The following is a 16,646-nucleotide window of genomic DNA, read 5'->3' as shown; positions in this document are numbered from 1 at the left end:
ATATCTATATAATATATATATATATATATATATATATATATATATATATATATATATATATATATATGCAATATATTGTTCATAAAATTAGACCATAATGAAATGAATCAAGATGATGTGCACAATATGCAAGTACTGAGACATACTGTAGGAAAATGGCCCTTGTTGCAGTTACCCCCCCTTTTCCCTAATATTAATGCTGACTTGACTGAGAGTGTGCCAGGTCCCTGCTTACCAGGCCCCAGCACCAGTGTTCTTTCACTAAAAATGTACCATTGTTTCCACAATTGGCACACCTCTGGCACATAGATAAGTCCCTTGTAAAAGGTACCGGTGGTACCAAGGGCCCTCTGACCAGGGAAGGTCCTTAAGGGCTGCAGCATGTGTTGTGCCACCCTAAGGGACTCCTCACCTAACACATGCACACTGCCATTGCAGATTGTGTGTGCTGGTGGGGAGAAAAAGGCAAAGTCGACATGGCATCCCTCTCAGGGTGCCATGCACACAAAACACTGCCTGTGGCATAGTTTAGTCACGCTTCTAGCAGGCCTTAAAGCCCTAAGGCAGGGTGCACTATACCACAGGTGAGGGCATAGCTGCATGAGCAATTTGCCCCTACAGTGTCTAAGTCCATTCTTAGACATTGTAAGTATAGTGTGGTAATATTAAGTATATGGTCTGGGAGTTTGTCAAAACGAACTCCACAGTTCCATAATGGCTACACTGAATACTGGTGTAGGAAGTTGGCTCTGTATATACTATTTCAAAGTAAGAAATAGTGTGTACAGAGTCCAAGGGTTCCCCTTAGAGGTAAGATAGTGGCAAAAGTAGATAATTCTAATGCTCTATTTTGTGGTAGTGTGGTCGAGCAGTAGGCTTATCAGAGGGTAGTGTTAAGCATTTGTTGTACACACACAGGCAATAAATGAGGAACACACACTCAAAGACTTACTCCAGGCCAACAGGTTTTTATATAGAAAAATATATTTCCTTAGTTTATTTTAAGAACCACAGGTTCAAGATTTACATCAAACACTTTAAATGTAAGGTACTTCACTTAGATACTTTAGGAACTTTGAATGAAAACATCATGTACAGTCTTTGTAAACATGGCAATAAGCTATTTTCAAAGTGGACACAGTGCAAAAATCAACAGTTCCTGGGGGAGGTAAGTAAACGTTGGATTAGGAGGTAAGTAAAACACTTACAAGTCTCAATCCTGGGGCATAGGCAGCCCACCATTGGGGGTTCAAGGCAACCCCAAAGTTACCACACCAGCAGCTCAGGGCCGGTCAGGTGCAGTGGTCAAAGAGGTGCCCAAAACACATAGGCGCCTATGGAGAACAGGGGTGCTCCGGTTCCAGTCTGTTAGCAGGTAAGTACCTGCGTCCTTGGGGGGCAGATCAGGGGGGTTTTGTCCAGCACTGGGGGGGACACAAGTAGGCACACAAAACACCCTCAGCGGCACAGGGGCGGCCGGGTGCAGTGTGCAAAGCAGGCGTCGGGTTTTAGATTGAAAACAATGGAGGGACCCGGGGGTCTCTCTAGCGTTGTAGGCAGGCACAGTGGGGGGCTTCTCGGGACAGCCACAACCTGGACTAGGCAGAGGGTCACCTGGGGGTCACTCCTGCACTGAGGTTCGGTTCCTTCAGGTCCTGGGGGCTGCGGGTGCAGTGTTGGTTCCAGGCGTCGGATCCCTTGTTATAGGCAGTTGCGGTCAGGGGGAGCCTTTGGATTCTCTCTGCAGACGTCGCAGTGGGGGCGCAGGGGAGTTGTCTCTGGTTACTCACAGGCTTGCAGTCGCTGGGTAGTCCTCCCTGAGGTGTTGGTTTTCTGCAGGTCGAGCCGGGGACGTTGGGTGCAGAATGTAGAGTCTCACGCTTCCGGCGGGAAACATGAAGTCCTTGGAAGTTGCTTCTTTGTTGCAAAGAAGTAGCTGGTTTTGAACAGGACCGCTGTTCACTGGAGTTTCTTGGTCCTGTAGTCCAGGGCAGTCCTCTGAGGCTTCAGAGGTTGCTGGTCCCTGTCAGGTGCGTCGCTGGAGCAGGTTTTCAAAGTTGGAGACAGGCCGCTAGGGCTGGGGCCAAATCAGTTGTCGTCTTCCTCCTTCTCTGCAGGCTTGTAGGTCAGCAGTCCTTCTTCTTTCTTCAGGTTGCAGGAATCTGATTTCCTGGGATCTGGGGAGCCCCTAAATACTGATTTTAGGGGTGTGTTTAGGTCAGGGAGGGCAGTAGCCTCCTACCTGTGGGGAGGGGGGCACAACCCTAATCCTATTGGGGGAATCCTCCAAACTCAAGATGGAGGATTTCTCAAGGCAGGGTTCACCTCAGCTCAGGACACCTTAGGGCTGTCCTGGCTGGTGGGTGACTCCTCCTTGTTTTTCTCATTATCTCCTCCAGCCTTGCCGCCAAAAGTGGGGGCAGTGGCCGGAGGGGCGGGCATCTGCACTAGCTGGGATGCCCTGGGGCGCTGTAACAAAAGGGGTGAGCCTTTGAGGCTCACCTTCAGGTGTTACAGTTCCTGCAGGGGGAGGTGAGAAGCACCTCCACCCAGTACAGGCTTTGTTCCTGGCCACAGAGTGACAAAGGCATGTGGCCAGCAACATGTCTGGTGTGTGGCAGGCTGGCAGGGACTGGTCAGCCTCACTAGAAGTTGGGTATGTTTTCAGGGGGCATCTCTAAGATGCCGTCTGGGTGTATTTTACAATAAATTGCACACTGGTATCAGTGTGCATTTATTGTGCTGAGAAGTTTAATACCAAACTTCCCAGTTTTCAGTGTAGCCATTATGGAACTGTGGAGTTCGCGTTTGACAAACTCCCAGACCATATACTCTTATGGCTACCTTGCACTTACAATGTCTAAGGTTTTGCTTAGACACTGTAGGGGCATAGTGCTCATGCACATATGCCCTCAACTGTGGTATAGTGCACCCTGCCTTTGGACTGTAGGGCCTGGTAGAGGGGTGACTTACCTATGCCACAGGCAGTGTGAGGTTGGCATGGCACTCTGAGGGAAGTGCCATGTCGACTTAGTCATTTTCTCCCCACCAGCACACACAAGCTGTGAGGAAGTGTGCATGTGCTGAGTGAGGGGTCCCTAGGGTGGCATAAGACATGCTGCAGCCCTTAGAGACCTTCCCTGGCATCAGGGCCCTTGGTACCAGGGGTAACAGTTACAAGGGACTTACCTGAGTGCCAGGGTTGTGCCAATTGTGGAGACAAAGGTACAGTTTAGTGAAAGAAAACTGGTGCTGGGGCCTGGTTAGCAGGGTCCCAGCACACTTTCAATCATAACGTAGCATCAGCAAAGGCAAAAAGTTAGGGGGTAACCATGCCAAGGAGGCATTTCCTTACAACTGCGAAATTTGGTATCACACTTCTCAGAATAATAAACCCACACTGATGCCAGTGTTGGATTTATTAAAAAATGCACACAGAGGGCATCTTAGAGATGCTCCCTGTATTTTACCCAATCCTTCAGTGCAGGACTGACTGGTCTGTGCCTGCCTGCCATTTAAAGATGAGATTCTGACCCATGGGGTGAGAGCTTTTGTGCTCTCAGAGGCCAGAAACAAAGCCTGCTCTGGGTGGAGGTGCTTCACACCTCCCCCCTGCGGGAACTGTAACACCTAGCAGTGACCTTCAAAGGCTCAGGCTTTGTGTTACAATGCCCAAGGGCACTTCATCTAGTGGAGATGCCCAGCCCCTGGACAAAGCCCCACTTTTGGCGGCAAGTCCAGAGGGATAATTAGGAAAAACAAGGAGGAGTCACCACCTCAGCCAGGACTACCCCTAAGGTGTCCAGAGCTGAAGTGACCCCCTCCTTGCAGAATCCTCCATCTTGGTTTGGAGGATCAGGGCCAATAGGGGTAGGAATGTGCTCCCCTCCCCAAAGGGAGTAAGCACAAGGAGGGTGTAGCCACCCTCAGGGACAGTAGCCATTGGCTACTGCCCTCTTGTATTTAAGGGCTCCCTGAACCAAGCCAGTCAGATTCCTGACAACCTCACAAGAAGAAGAAGGACAGCTTAGCGGAAACCCCAGCAGAGAAGGAAAGGAGACAACAACTGACTTGGCCCCAGCCCTACCGGCCTGTCTCCTGCTTCAAAGAACCTGCAAAAGAAAAGCAACACGTCCTGCAGGTCCAGCGACCTCTGAAAAACCTCCAGAGGACTACCTGCATCACAGAAGATAAAGAACTCCCATGGACAGCGGCCCTGTCCAAAGAGGAAAAGAAGAAGAAACCTCTTCTGAAGGACTCCCACCTCACTCCAGAAGCGTGAGTCCTAACCACTCTGCACCCGACGCCCACGGCCCGAGTCCAAGTGGCCTAACCGACCAGAGAGGACCCACTGCACCCACAGCCCAAGGCCTTAGAGAAATCGACACCCGGGGCAGCAACGATCAACAGGCGGCCCTCTTCCCTGTCGACATGTGATGTGCCCGAGACACACCCCTAGACCTCGCCTGCAGTGCCTGAGTGACCCCCAGGTTCCCCTCATAGAGTTTCATTGGAAACCCAATGCCCTGTTTGCACCCTGTACTCGGCTGCCGCAGTGCCGCTGAGGGTGTGGTATTGGTGCCTACTTGGGACCCCTCCAGTGCTCCTCTAATCCCCCCTGGTCTACCCTCCAAACCGCGGGCACTTACCTGCTGGCAGACCGAATTCCGAGTACCCCCTGTCTCCATAGGAGCGCATGTTAAAATTGCTCAACTTTGACCTCTGCACTTGGCCGGCCCGTGTTGCTGGTTGTGGGTGTTTTGGGTTTGACTTGAACCCCCAATGGTGGACTTCCTATAACCTGCAGACTGGAACTGTAAGTCATGTACTTACCTCTAAAACTGTACTTTATATTCTTCCCCCAGGAACTGTTCTGAAAATTCACTGTGCCCACTTTTAAAATAGATATTCTCTGTTTTCTTAAATTTGTTTTACTTAACTAAAGTGAAACAAAGTTACATTGATGTCTATGCTAAGTACTTACCTGCAACAGTATTTACTTATGAACTGAGTCTTGTGGTTCTAGGAATAAAGTAACAAAAATATATTTTTCTATATAAAATCCTATTGGTCTGGAGTTAAGTCTTTGAGTGTGTGTTTCTTCTTTTGCTTTTGTGTGTACAACAAATGCTTAACACTACACTCTGATAAACCTAACTGCTTGACCACACTACCACAAACAGAATGTGCACACTATGGCCCTCATTGTGTCTTTGGTGGTAAAAACCGCCTACCGCCATGACGACAGCCGCCAAAAGACCATCACCGTGGCTACCATCCGTTCCCAAATTATGACCACAGCTGGATTTCCCCCACAAGAAGGGCAGAATTCCAGCTGTGGCCATACTGGCAGATGGTGGTAAGGTGGCGTTGCTGCCACCAGCAGCGCCAGGCCAGTAGACCGCCACCAGCCGCATTATGAAAAATAATACGGCCTGGCAGTGTTCTGCTGGTGGGCGCTGCTGGCGGTAGCAGTGTCCCGTCCTGTCCACTGTCAGAAGACCCCCTGGATGCAGGTAAGTTGGGCTTCCGACAAGGGAGGGGGGTGGTGGGTGTTGTGTGTGTGTGTGTGTGGAGGTGTGTGCATGTATGTGTGTGTGCGTGAATGCGAGTGTGTGTGTAGTGTTGTTTGCGAGCGTGTATGCATGTACGTGAGTGCATGAATGAATGGAAATGTGAATGCGTGTCTGCGTGTCAGTGTGAATGTGTGTACGGATGTTTGCGAGAATGAATGGATGCATGCATGTATGTATGCGGGTATGTCTGTATGAATGAGTGTGTGTCTGCGTGGTGCGTGTCTGTGAGTGTGCGTGAATGGGAGGGTGGGGGACTGGAAGAGGGGAGCGTGGATGAAGGGGGGTGGGGTTACGAATGCCACAGAAAACATGGTGGTAGGCAGGGTCATGATACCGCCAGCGGTACAATAGCAGCCGCCGGGCTAGAGATTCTTATCTTGAGCCCGGCGGGTGCTACCGCCATGGCAGTCGGAGTGGTACATTGGTAGATTGGCTTAGGCCAACCCACCAATGTCATAATGTGGCGGTAAGTACCGCCAGCCTGTTGGCAGTACTACCGCCACATTATCTCCGACTGCTGGGGTCATTATTACCCGCCATTATCTCATTTTGATATAGTACATACAGAGCCAGCTTCCTAAAATTACTCATTATCTAGACAATGTAGAAATCAAAAACGATAGACATCCAATAAGCATTTCAGTTAGCAAGACAGTACAAACTAAACAGTTACAGGTATTGCAGTACTATCCATAAACAACTCCCTGTATGGTGGTAATCAATACTGGTTTTAAGCAGGAATATAAGGCCCAGGAGCACCTGCATTCCTATTAGTAAAATTATGGTAATTATTTGCCACTTTGGGCGGGACAAGTACATTCCCTTCTGCTAGGGGCTCTACGGGAGTTTCTAAATCCTCACAGAGGTAAGGCTCCCTAGTGCTTGCACTAAAAGGAGAGCTTCCCATCCGGCTCCTAGAGGCAATTTCCCTGGCACATCACTGCGGCTGGCAAGCACTTCTTTCTACATGTGTAGCAGCAACACAAGAGGCCCCCTTTGGGTTCCTTGCGACGTACACTCTCCACCCTCCCAGCCACTAGCAGGAATCCAGTCCAGCCACAGTCACGCCCAGTACCTATGTCGGGGTAAGCAGCAGGGGCAACAATCCAGTGTTCCTCTGGGATTTCCCCCATGGGGAGGATCAGCAGTGATGGCCTCATGAGCTCAGGGGTGACATCAGTGCTTCGAGTAGTGGGTGCACCAGCCTAAAGGACACAATTGTCTCCTTAGCAACGTGCCACTGGTTAATGCAGTGCTGCTCCCAGGGTGAGTCTGCAGCTAGAGAACAGACAGAAGGGAGGGGCGCTGGCTCCTTACTTGACGCTCTTGGTCGACCAGGAGCCCCCTCACAAAGTCATCTGTCACTGCTTGGCACGACAACCCCAGGTGGGGGTGGGAGCAATTAATCCCTGTAGGCTTACACTGTTTCAAGAAAGGGGAAATCGCTCAATATGCGCTAAGGAAAAATAAATTGCTCTGAGCACGTGAAGTGCCCAATATGCGTTATCCGGCACTAGAGTTCTCCTCACATACTATTTATTTAAAAAGAAAGTGGTGCAGATGGCCAGACCTGTGGTCCCACTGCCATTTCTGGGTGTCCACAAGTCCCAGGACAGCACTAGGGACACATGTCAGGAAGCAGCAGATAGGCAGGCCATCACAGGCCAGGAGAGCAAGTAGTTCAGATGGCAGTTCTTCCTAGTAGTACAACAGTCCCCTGATAATGTGCAGCCTGTAAAACCTAAGTGGACCAGAGTCAGGGAGCAGCTGACAGCAGGGCAACAAGCCCAAAAGCAATCCAGTGAGTTCTTTAAGCCACCCAGCAAGAAGCAGGCAGTAGAGCAACAGCAGAAAAGCAGTCCAGATGAGTCTTTTGAGCAGCGCAGCATACCTTCTGACAGAGGTTCAGTTCCAGTTCCAAACATGCTCTGAAAACATGGGGTCAGAGCTCCTGTACTTATACCCAAAAATGTCTTTGATGTAAGGGATGACTTCAAAGGAACCCTTTCAAGTCTAACACAGACCCCTTTCAAACCAGCATGGGCTCCAGACATCAGTAGGGGGTAAATCAGCCCTTTGTGTGAGGGCAGGTCACAACCTATTGACATGTGAGGTGAGAACGACCTTTCCCTCTACCAGTCCAGGGAGGCTATCTGTATGCAGATGGATGCAGATCCCTCTCCTGTCACACCCAGCCCCTCCTGTGTTGTGGTGGTCTGGAAAGTATGCACAATGTGTACTTGTCACTCTGCCCTAGACATGGATTTAAGTCAGGCTGCAAAGCACATAGAGTTATAAGCACAGAGAAATGGCCACTTTCTAAAAGTGGCATTTGTAAAATAGTAATGTAAAATCCAACTACACCAGAAAGCAGGATTTCCCACGACCATACCAAACATACCAAACATGGCAACACTATTCCATTCAGATCAGGAATTTTCACTGATAATTATATAAGGGAATTCTCAATGCTGACCTATGAGAGGAGCATCCCTCACAGTAGTGAAAAGCGAAATATGCTGTAAGTTACTACTAGGATATGTAAAACATAAAAGTACATATCCTACCTTTTACATACACAGCACCCTGCCCATAGGGCTACATAGGACCTACCTTAGGTGTGACCTAGGTTAGTAAAAGGGAAGCTTAGGCCTTGGCAAGTAGTTTGAAATGCCAAGTCAATGTGGCAGTAAACTATGCATGCAGGGCCTGCAATGGCAGGTTTGAAAGTCTACTTTTGTGGGTGGTGCAATCAGCGTTGCAGGCCCACTAGTAGCATTTAATTTACAGGCCCTGGATAAATGGTATACCACTTTACAAGGAACTTACAGGTAAATTAAATAAGCCAAACAGATGTAACCCATTCATACCGTGTTTTAGGGGAGAGAGCACAAGCAGTTTAGCACTGATCATTTGATGAAGTGTTTTACTCAGGACAGAAATCCTAAACAGAAAATTGTAGCAAGGGGCAACTGTCAGCTTGCTAATTTGTTCTCACCCTCACAAGGAGAGTGAGAGTTGTGAACATGTTCAGTCCCCCCAGAGAAGAGGCCCACAGTGATGACAGCATCTCTGCACAACTGGATCAAGATGACCAGCCCGGCCCATCTGGGACCTCGGGACAGTCGGTTCCCCTGACACTGTCACAAGCCAACGCAGAGCCTCCCCCCTCAGGAAATACCAGCACAGCACCCACCCAGCGGGCCCATCCCTCTGTCCCCAGGACACGTCAAGCAGCAGTATGTCCACCACTACAGGGAACCCAGGCAAACCCACCACCCCAAGAAAATCAGGGACCTGGGGGCAGGGGCAGTGGGCACATGGTTCAGGGGACAGAGGAACAGGAAAACAGGGGAACTGGGAGGACTGCTGTGCGACAGGGGGAGGACAGGCCCAGGGAACCCACTCTCCACGAGGCCCTCTCCAACATCATGGGAGCGTACAATTATTCCCAGGAGACGATGGCAACGGTACTGGCCAAGTTTCAGGAGACCCAGCGGCTGCAGGAGGAACACTATCTGGGGATCAGGGAGGAACTCAAGTCCATCAACACCACCCCGGTCACCATTGTAGGGGTGCTGCAGGACCTTGTCAACACCAGGAGGGACACTGTGGCACAAAAAGGGGCCCCTAGCCTGGATGATGAACAGCCCACCACCTCCTCCGGTGCTAGTGGACAGGAGGCACCGCCACAGGACCACGATACCAGCACCCCACCCCCTGCAGACGGAGAGCCACCCCGCAAATGATCCCTGAGATCCAGGAACAAGACAGAGAACATTGCCAAGACCCCCACCAGGAAATGAGACCCCCCTGAATGTCATCCTTCTGTCCCACTTTGTCACCCTGTCAATCCTTCAACTGCTCTTGCTCCACTTCCTATGCCCCTTTGAACAATGCACCTGTGAAACAAATAGACTGGACTCTGCCATGGACATTCCTCCACCATCACCCCTGGCCATTTTACAACCCCCTCCACTTATTTGCTCAAAAATAAACACACATCAGTCACAAAACAATCTGGAGTCAGTCTGTGCTTTCACAAATGTGTAATTGCAATAACTATGGAATATAGCAATGTCGATTGTATTGTCAACATACCGATGTAACACAGCTCTAGTCCATGAGGTAATATAGCAGAGGTCACAAAGGGGGACCCATATCTGTTAAATGGAAAGGCAAAGTGACAAGTCACGGTCCTTACACTGGGTGAAAATGACTGACTTATGATAGGTCAAACAATAGTATGAGATGTGGGAGGCAGTGATATTTTCTTACCTGTGTCTCACTGGAAGTATTGCTGGATAACGTTGTTTCTGTTGTCGATATCCTCTTCTTCAGCCTCCTCTTCTTCACTGTCCACAGGCTGCAGAGCTGCCACAAGACCTCCAGCTGGACCATCCTCCTGCAGAAAAGGCACTTGTCGTCGCAAAGCCAGGTTGTGCAGCATACAGCAGGCCACGATGATCTGGCACACCTTCTTTGGTGAGTAGTAGAGAGAACCACCTGTCATATGGAGGCACCGGAACCTGGCCTTCAGGAGGCCGAAGGTTCTTTCTATAATCCTCCTAGTTCACCCATGTGCCTCATTGTAGCATTCCTCTGCCCTTGTCCTGGAATTTCTCACTGGGGTCAGTAGCCATGGCAGGTTGGGGTAACCAGAGTCACCTGAAAATATTGAGTGACAACTGTTAGACACACACTAACCCGTAGGGACAACCCCAGACCCAGACAACTATTCACAGGGTTTAGGGTCCTTGTCCTCACCTATTAGCCACACACGGTGCCTCTGGAGTTGCCCCATCACATAAGAGATGCTGCTATTCCTCAGAATGTAAGCGTCATGCACTGAGCCAGGAAACTTGGCATTCACATGGGAGATGTACTGGTGGGCCAAACACACCATCCTCACATTCATCGAATGGTAGCTCTTCTGGTTTCTGTACACCTGTTCACTCCTGCGGGGGGTACCAAGGCCACATGTGTCCCATCAATGGCACCTATGATGTTGGGGATATGTCCCAGGGCATAGAAGTCACCTTTCACTGTAGGCAAATCCTCCACCTGAGGGAAAACGATGTAGCTGCGCATGTGTTTCAGCAGAGCAGACAACACTCTGGACAACACGTTAGAGATCATTGGCTGGGACATCCCTGATGCAATGGCCACTGTGGTTTGAAAAGACCCACTTGCCAGGAAATGGAGTACTGACAGGACCTGCACTAGAGGGGGGATTCCTGTGGGATGGTGGATAGCTGACATCAGGACTGGCTCCAACTCGGCACCCAGTTCCATGGACTGTTGCACGATCAAGTCTGTAGGTGACTATTACGTGTCTCTCTTCCATTGTCGACAGGTCCACCAGCGGTCTGTACACCGGAGGATGCCGCTATCTCCTCACCTGCCCCAGCAGACATGCCCTATGGACGATAACAGCGAGCAGAGAGACAGCCAACACTGAGGTATTACAAAATGTTATTACCACACATTTATTAATCCGCAATGTGCTTGTTACTCTCTGCATGCAAGGCTTAGATAAGTGTGACGCAGTTATTATTAATGCCATGTGGCACCCTGAAATGGCAGCTGCCTGACCTGTAAGGTGGGACAAGGGGATTTGAGATAACTGTGCTGGCGTTCAACACCTTCGCAGTAGGCGGTCAAAGACCACGGCGCAAATCTGCATTGGTTAACATTGGACCCTATGGGTCCCAGGAGCCAATGACGATGTACGCCGGTGGTGACGGTATGCACCGCCACGGACGTGACCGCCATTTTCTGTCTGTTCACTCACTTGATACCTGACCTTCGACAGGAGAGGACCTACACTGCAAGTGCTGCTGTGAACTGGGTCTGGAAGCAACAATGGCTCATGTGTCTGGGGAAAGGGCCTCTGCCTTCACTTCGGAGGAGTTGGAGAAGTTAGTGGATGGGGTTCTCCCCCAGTACACGCTACTCTACAGTCCTCCAGACAAACAGGTGAGTACACTGTGAGCATTCAGCATGGGCAATGCCTGTTTGGAGTGGTGTGGCTGGATGATACATGGGTGCGGGGGGACTGAGGCCTGCATGTGCAGACAGTGAGTGTCTGTGCGTCAAGGCAAGGGTGGGAACGGGGGCCAATGAGTATGACGGTCCGGATGGGTAAAGATTATCCTTTTCCTCTGTACTATTCCTCTAGGTCAGCGCCCACCAGAAGAAGGATATTTGGCGTGCCATCACCAAGGGTGTCCGGACCCTGGGGGTCCACCACAGACGGAGCACCCACTGCAGGAAAAGATGGGAGGACATTCGCCGCTGGAGCAAGAAGACGGCGGAGGCCCAGCTGGGGATGGCCTCCCAACGTGGGAGGGGTGCCCGTCGCACCATGACCCCCCTGATGTTCCGGATCCTGGCGGTGGCGTATCCGGAGTTGGATGGGCGCTTGAGGGCATCACAGCAGCCACAAGGGGGTGACTACAGTCACAATCATCTGACTGCGCGCATTACGAGGTGTCTGGGTAGGGGAGGTGGGCAGTGGGTAGCCCTAGGCCAGGGCGAGCTTGGTAGACAAGGTCCCTAGGGAGGCAGGCTCAGTGGCACCCCAACCCCACTAGTGGTTAGTGCCATCTACACCTAGTAAGGCTCCTGTGACTTCCATGTGTGCAGCAATCGGGCATCGGCCTTGTACCCCATGGCCCTGTGAATAATCTAGGAACTATAAGTGCATGGCGTAGTGCAGAGGTCTGCTGTGTCTGTAGTGTCCGCCAAAGGTAGTGGTGTCGAAATTGTCTTTCTTCTGTCTCCCCCCCCCTTTTTGTGGTCTCCCTGTTCTTGTGTGCAATAGCATCATCAGGCGGAGAAGCAGTGGCACCGGAGCAGGAGGGAGCTGCATCCCACTTGGCCCTGGAGGGCAAAACAACGGAGTCTGAAGCCACCAGTCGGACGGAGGGCGAGAGAAGCTCCACGGCGGGGACAGGAGCAGAGACCGGGGACAGGAGCAGAGACCAGCGACAGTAACTCCTCCTCTGATGGGAGCTCCCTTGTGGTGGCGAGCCCCTCTGTGCCCCCGCATCAACAGGTACAGCCGCCACCCCCGCTACCAGCACCGCCCTCCCAGCAGCCCCTCAGCATGTGTCCCGTGTCCAGTCACCCAGGAGGGTGGGCATCTCCTTTGCCCCAGGCACCTCAGGCCCTGCCCCAGTCAGCCCTGCTGCCCTCAGTGAGGAGGCTATTGACCTCCTGAGATCCCTCACTGTTGGGCAGTCTACCATTCTGAATGCCACCAAGGTGTTGAGAGGCATTTGCAACAAACAAATGCATACTTGGAGGGCATTCATTCTGGCCAAGCAGCCTAACAGAGAGCATTTCAGGCTCTGGCCTCAGCACTGATGGCAGCCATTGTCCCTGTGTCTAGCCTCCCCCCTCCAACTTCCTCCACCCAATCCCCTGTACCTCAGCCTATCCCAAGCACACCATCAGACCAGCATGCACACACATCAACACACAAGGGTGGCTCAGGCAAACATAAGCACAACACATCCCACAGGCACTCACACAAGCATCATACCCATGCAGACATACCAACATCCACTTCTTCCACTGTGTTCCCCCTCCTCCACGTCTCCCTCCTCCCTCCCAGTCTCGTCTACACTCACACCTGCATGCACTACATCTTCAGCCACTACCTCCATCACCAGCACGCCCATCACCACACACCGCTCACATGCACTCACCACCCCCACTACCATTCACACATCCCCAGTGTCCTCTCCCAGTGTGTCAGTGAGCCCTCCTCCCAAAGTACACAAACGCAGGCACACACCCACCTAACAGCCATCCACCTCACAACAGCCTCCAGCCCATGCACCTTCACCCAAATTCAGCAGACGTACACCTCCTACAACCACTACCTCTTCCTCCACTCCCAAACCCCCTCTATCTACCCGTCCCAGTGTGTCTAAGAAACTTTTCCTGGCTAATATTGACCTCTTCCCTACACCTCCCCACCCTGTCTGTCCCCTAGGGCCAGGTTTCAAGGTCCCAACCCAGCACCTCAGCCACCACATCCCCAGGCACAGTGGTGTCAGCAACTGCGGGCTATTTGAGTGCGCCAACCATCAGGGCTGCCAGTGTGCCACGGAGGGAGGGCAAGGACATTCCGCCACCTGCAAAACTAAAAAAGTTGCCCACATCCCGGAGGGAGAAGCAGAAAACACCTGCCATCAAGGGGTCAAGGAAAACGAAAGGCGATAGTGGCAAGACAGCTGTGCCACCATCCAGGGTGGGGAAGGGCCAGAAACTCAAGGGCAGGTCAGGAGAGGGCATGGTGAACCCGACTGAGGGACCAGTGTCACACCTTCTGTCCACGTCCACGTCAACCTGCACAGGGGAGAAGACCACCACCTGCCCCACCACCTGCAACGCCACCTGCACCGCCACAGAGCCCGCCGCCAGAACCACTGTCATTGAGCCCGCCACCAGCACCGCCGCCACAAAGTCCGCAGCCAGCACCGCTGCCACAGAGCCCGCAGCCAGCACCGCCGCCACAGAGCCCACAGTCAGCACCGCCAGCACCGCTGCCACAGAGCCCGCAGCCAGCACCGCTACAACAGAGCCCGCAGCCAGCACCGCTACCACAGAGCCCGCAGCCAGCACCGTCGCGACTGACACCACCGCAAGCACCGCCAGCGGCCCCGCGACATCCTGAGCCAGTGGCACCACCACAGACATGGCTGCCATCCCCAGTGGTCATTTGTCCGATAAAGCACTGTGGGCACCAAGCCCCCTCCAGAACCAGTGGAGTATTGCATCCACTACCTCAGTCCTTGGCAGGATGAAGCACTCTGGGCACAAAGCTCCCTCTAGAACCAGTGGAGAAAGGCATCCAGTACCTCAGTCCTTGGCAGGATGAAGCACTCTGGGCACAAAGCCCCCTCCAGAACCAGTGGAGAAAGGCATCCACTTGTGATACTGTGGCTTTGCACTCCCCAGGATGTAGCAGTGGGCAGCCCACCCACTGGAGAGACTTGAGAGACTGTGGCTTTGCACTCCCCAGGATAAAGCAGTGGGCAAACCACCTACTGGAGAGACTTGAGAGACTGTGGCTTTGCACTCCCCAGGATGCAGCAGTGGGCAAACCACCCACTGGAGAGAATTGAGAGACTGTGGCTTTGCACTCCCCAGGATAAAGCAGTGGGCAAACCACCCACTGGAGAGACTTGAGAGACTGTGGCTTTGCACTCCCCAGGATGCATCAATGGGCATGAAGCCCCCTCGTGGAGCAGTGGCGTCGTGCATTCATCAGGCTGAGGTGCCACCCTCCCCCTCCCCCTGGGGTGCCTGTTTATTTTCCATCTGATACCCCTCCAGTGTTCTCTCCGTTTGGAGTCAGGTATCTAGTGTGGGCCTCGCCCATGCATTTTGGGCCCAGTGGTCCATGGACAATGATTTGTGCACTATCCGGACTTGTGTAGTTGGTGTACACAATTGTATATACTGTATTTATAGTTTTGACTACTGGATTTTTATTGATTACAATCGTTCAAATCAATTCCTTTTGTCCTTGCGTTATTGAAGGAGGGGTGGGGGGGTGTATATGTAATGTTGCAGAATGTATTTGTGTGTCTGGTGTTGTGGGTGAGGGTGGGGGTGCTGTGTGTTGCGTGTGTGTGTCTCTTTTCCCTCCCCTGTGTTGTAGTTGCAGTACTCACCGTGGTCGTCGCCGCCGTCTCTGGAGCTCCTGATAGAGGAGCAGGAAGATAATCGCCGGAAGGATCTGCAGTTCTGGCTCCATTGCGTCCTGGTTCCACGTGGGGTGTGGAGAGGAGAGTGATTTCCCCTTCTGTGTACTGTTTCCGCCGTGTTTTTGATCGCGTTGGTTCTGCCCCGGAAAAGGTGGCGAATTGGCATCCTGTGATAGGGTGGGCGGTACATTGCCTTCCGCCTGTCTGTTGGCGTTAAAGTGGCTGTCTATGTTGGCGGTTTCCGCCGTGGTCGTAATTCCATTTTTTTTTTCTCCGGCCTGTTGGCGGTGTTACCGCCGCTTTAACACCGACTGCCAGGGTTGTAATGAGGGCCATAGTGTGCACAGAGTCCAGGGGTTCCCCAACAGGCTTGAAAGAGGCAATAAAAGATTATACTAAAGCTCTATTTGTGGCAGCGTGGTCGAGCAGTTAGGCTTATCAGAGGGTAGTGTTAAGCATTTGTTTTATACACACAAGCAATAAGTGAAAACACACACTCAATAACTTAACTCCAGGCCAATAGATTTTTATATAGAAAAATATTATTTTGTTAATTTATTTTTAGAACCACAAGATTCAGATTGCAGGTAAGTACATTAAATGTAAGGTACTTTGCATAGGAATAGTTAGAGCTTTGAACCAAAACAGTAATGTACACAGTTTTTCATAAAATGGCAATAAGTTATTTTAAAAGTGGACACTGCAATTTTCAACAGTTCCCGGGGGAGGTAAGTATAGTTTAGTTAATACTGTAAGTAAAGCACTTACAAGTTCAGTCTCGGGGGCATAGGTGGCCCACCGTTGGGGGTTCAAGTCAACCCCAAATACCCAGCACCAGCAACACAGGGCCGGTCAGGTGCAGATGTCAAAGAAGAGCCAAAATAACATGGGTGCCTACTGAGAGACGGGGTGCTCTGGTTCCGGTCTGCTGGCAGGTAAGTACCTGCGTCCTCGTGGGACAGACAAGGGATGTTTAGTAGAGCACTGGGGGGCCCAAGTAGGCACACAAAACACACCCTCAGCGGCACAGGGGTGGCCAGGTGCAGTGGGCAAACAGGGCATCAGGTTTGCAATACGATTCAATGGAGGGTCCCAGGGGTCATTCAAACGTTGCAGGCAGGGCACAGGGGGACTTCTCGGGCCAGCCACTGACTGGGCAAGGGTGAGGGCCACATGCTGGTCACTGCAGCACCAGTGGCCAGTTTCCCACGGGCCTGGGGGCTGCAGTTGCAGAGCTTCTCCAGGCATCTGATATCTCCTCCCCGGGCATTCGCTGTCAGGGGGGTTCTCGGGATTCCCTCTGCAGGAGTCATCTTGGGGGTGCAGAGAGGTCATCCCAGGGTGG

This window comes from Pleurodeles waltl, chromosome 3_1, assembly GCF_031143425.1.
Source record: "Pleurodeles waltl isolate 20211129_DDA chromosome 3_1, aPleWal1.hap1.20221129, whole genome shotgun sequence".
NCBI classification, from domain to species: domain Eukaryota; kingdom Metazoa; phylum Chordata; class Amphibia; order Caudata; family Salamandridae; genus Pleurodeles; species Pleurodeles waltl.
Note: the sequence above shows the minus strand (reverse complement) of the source record.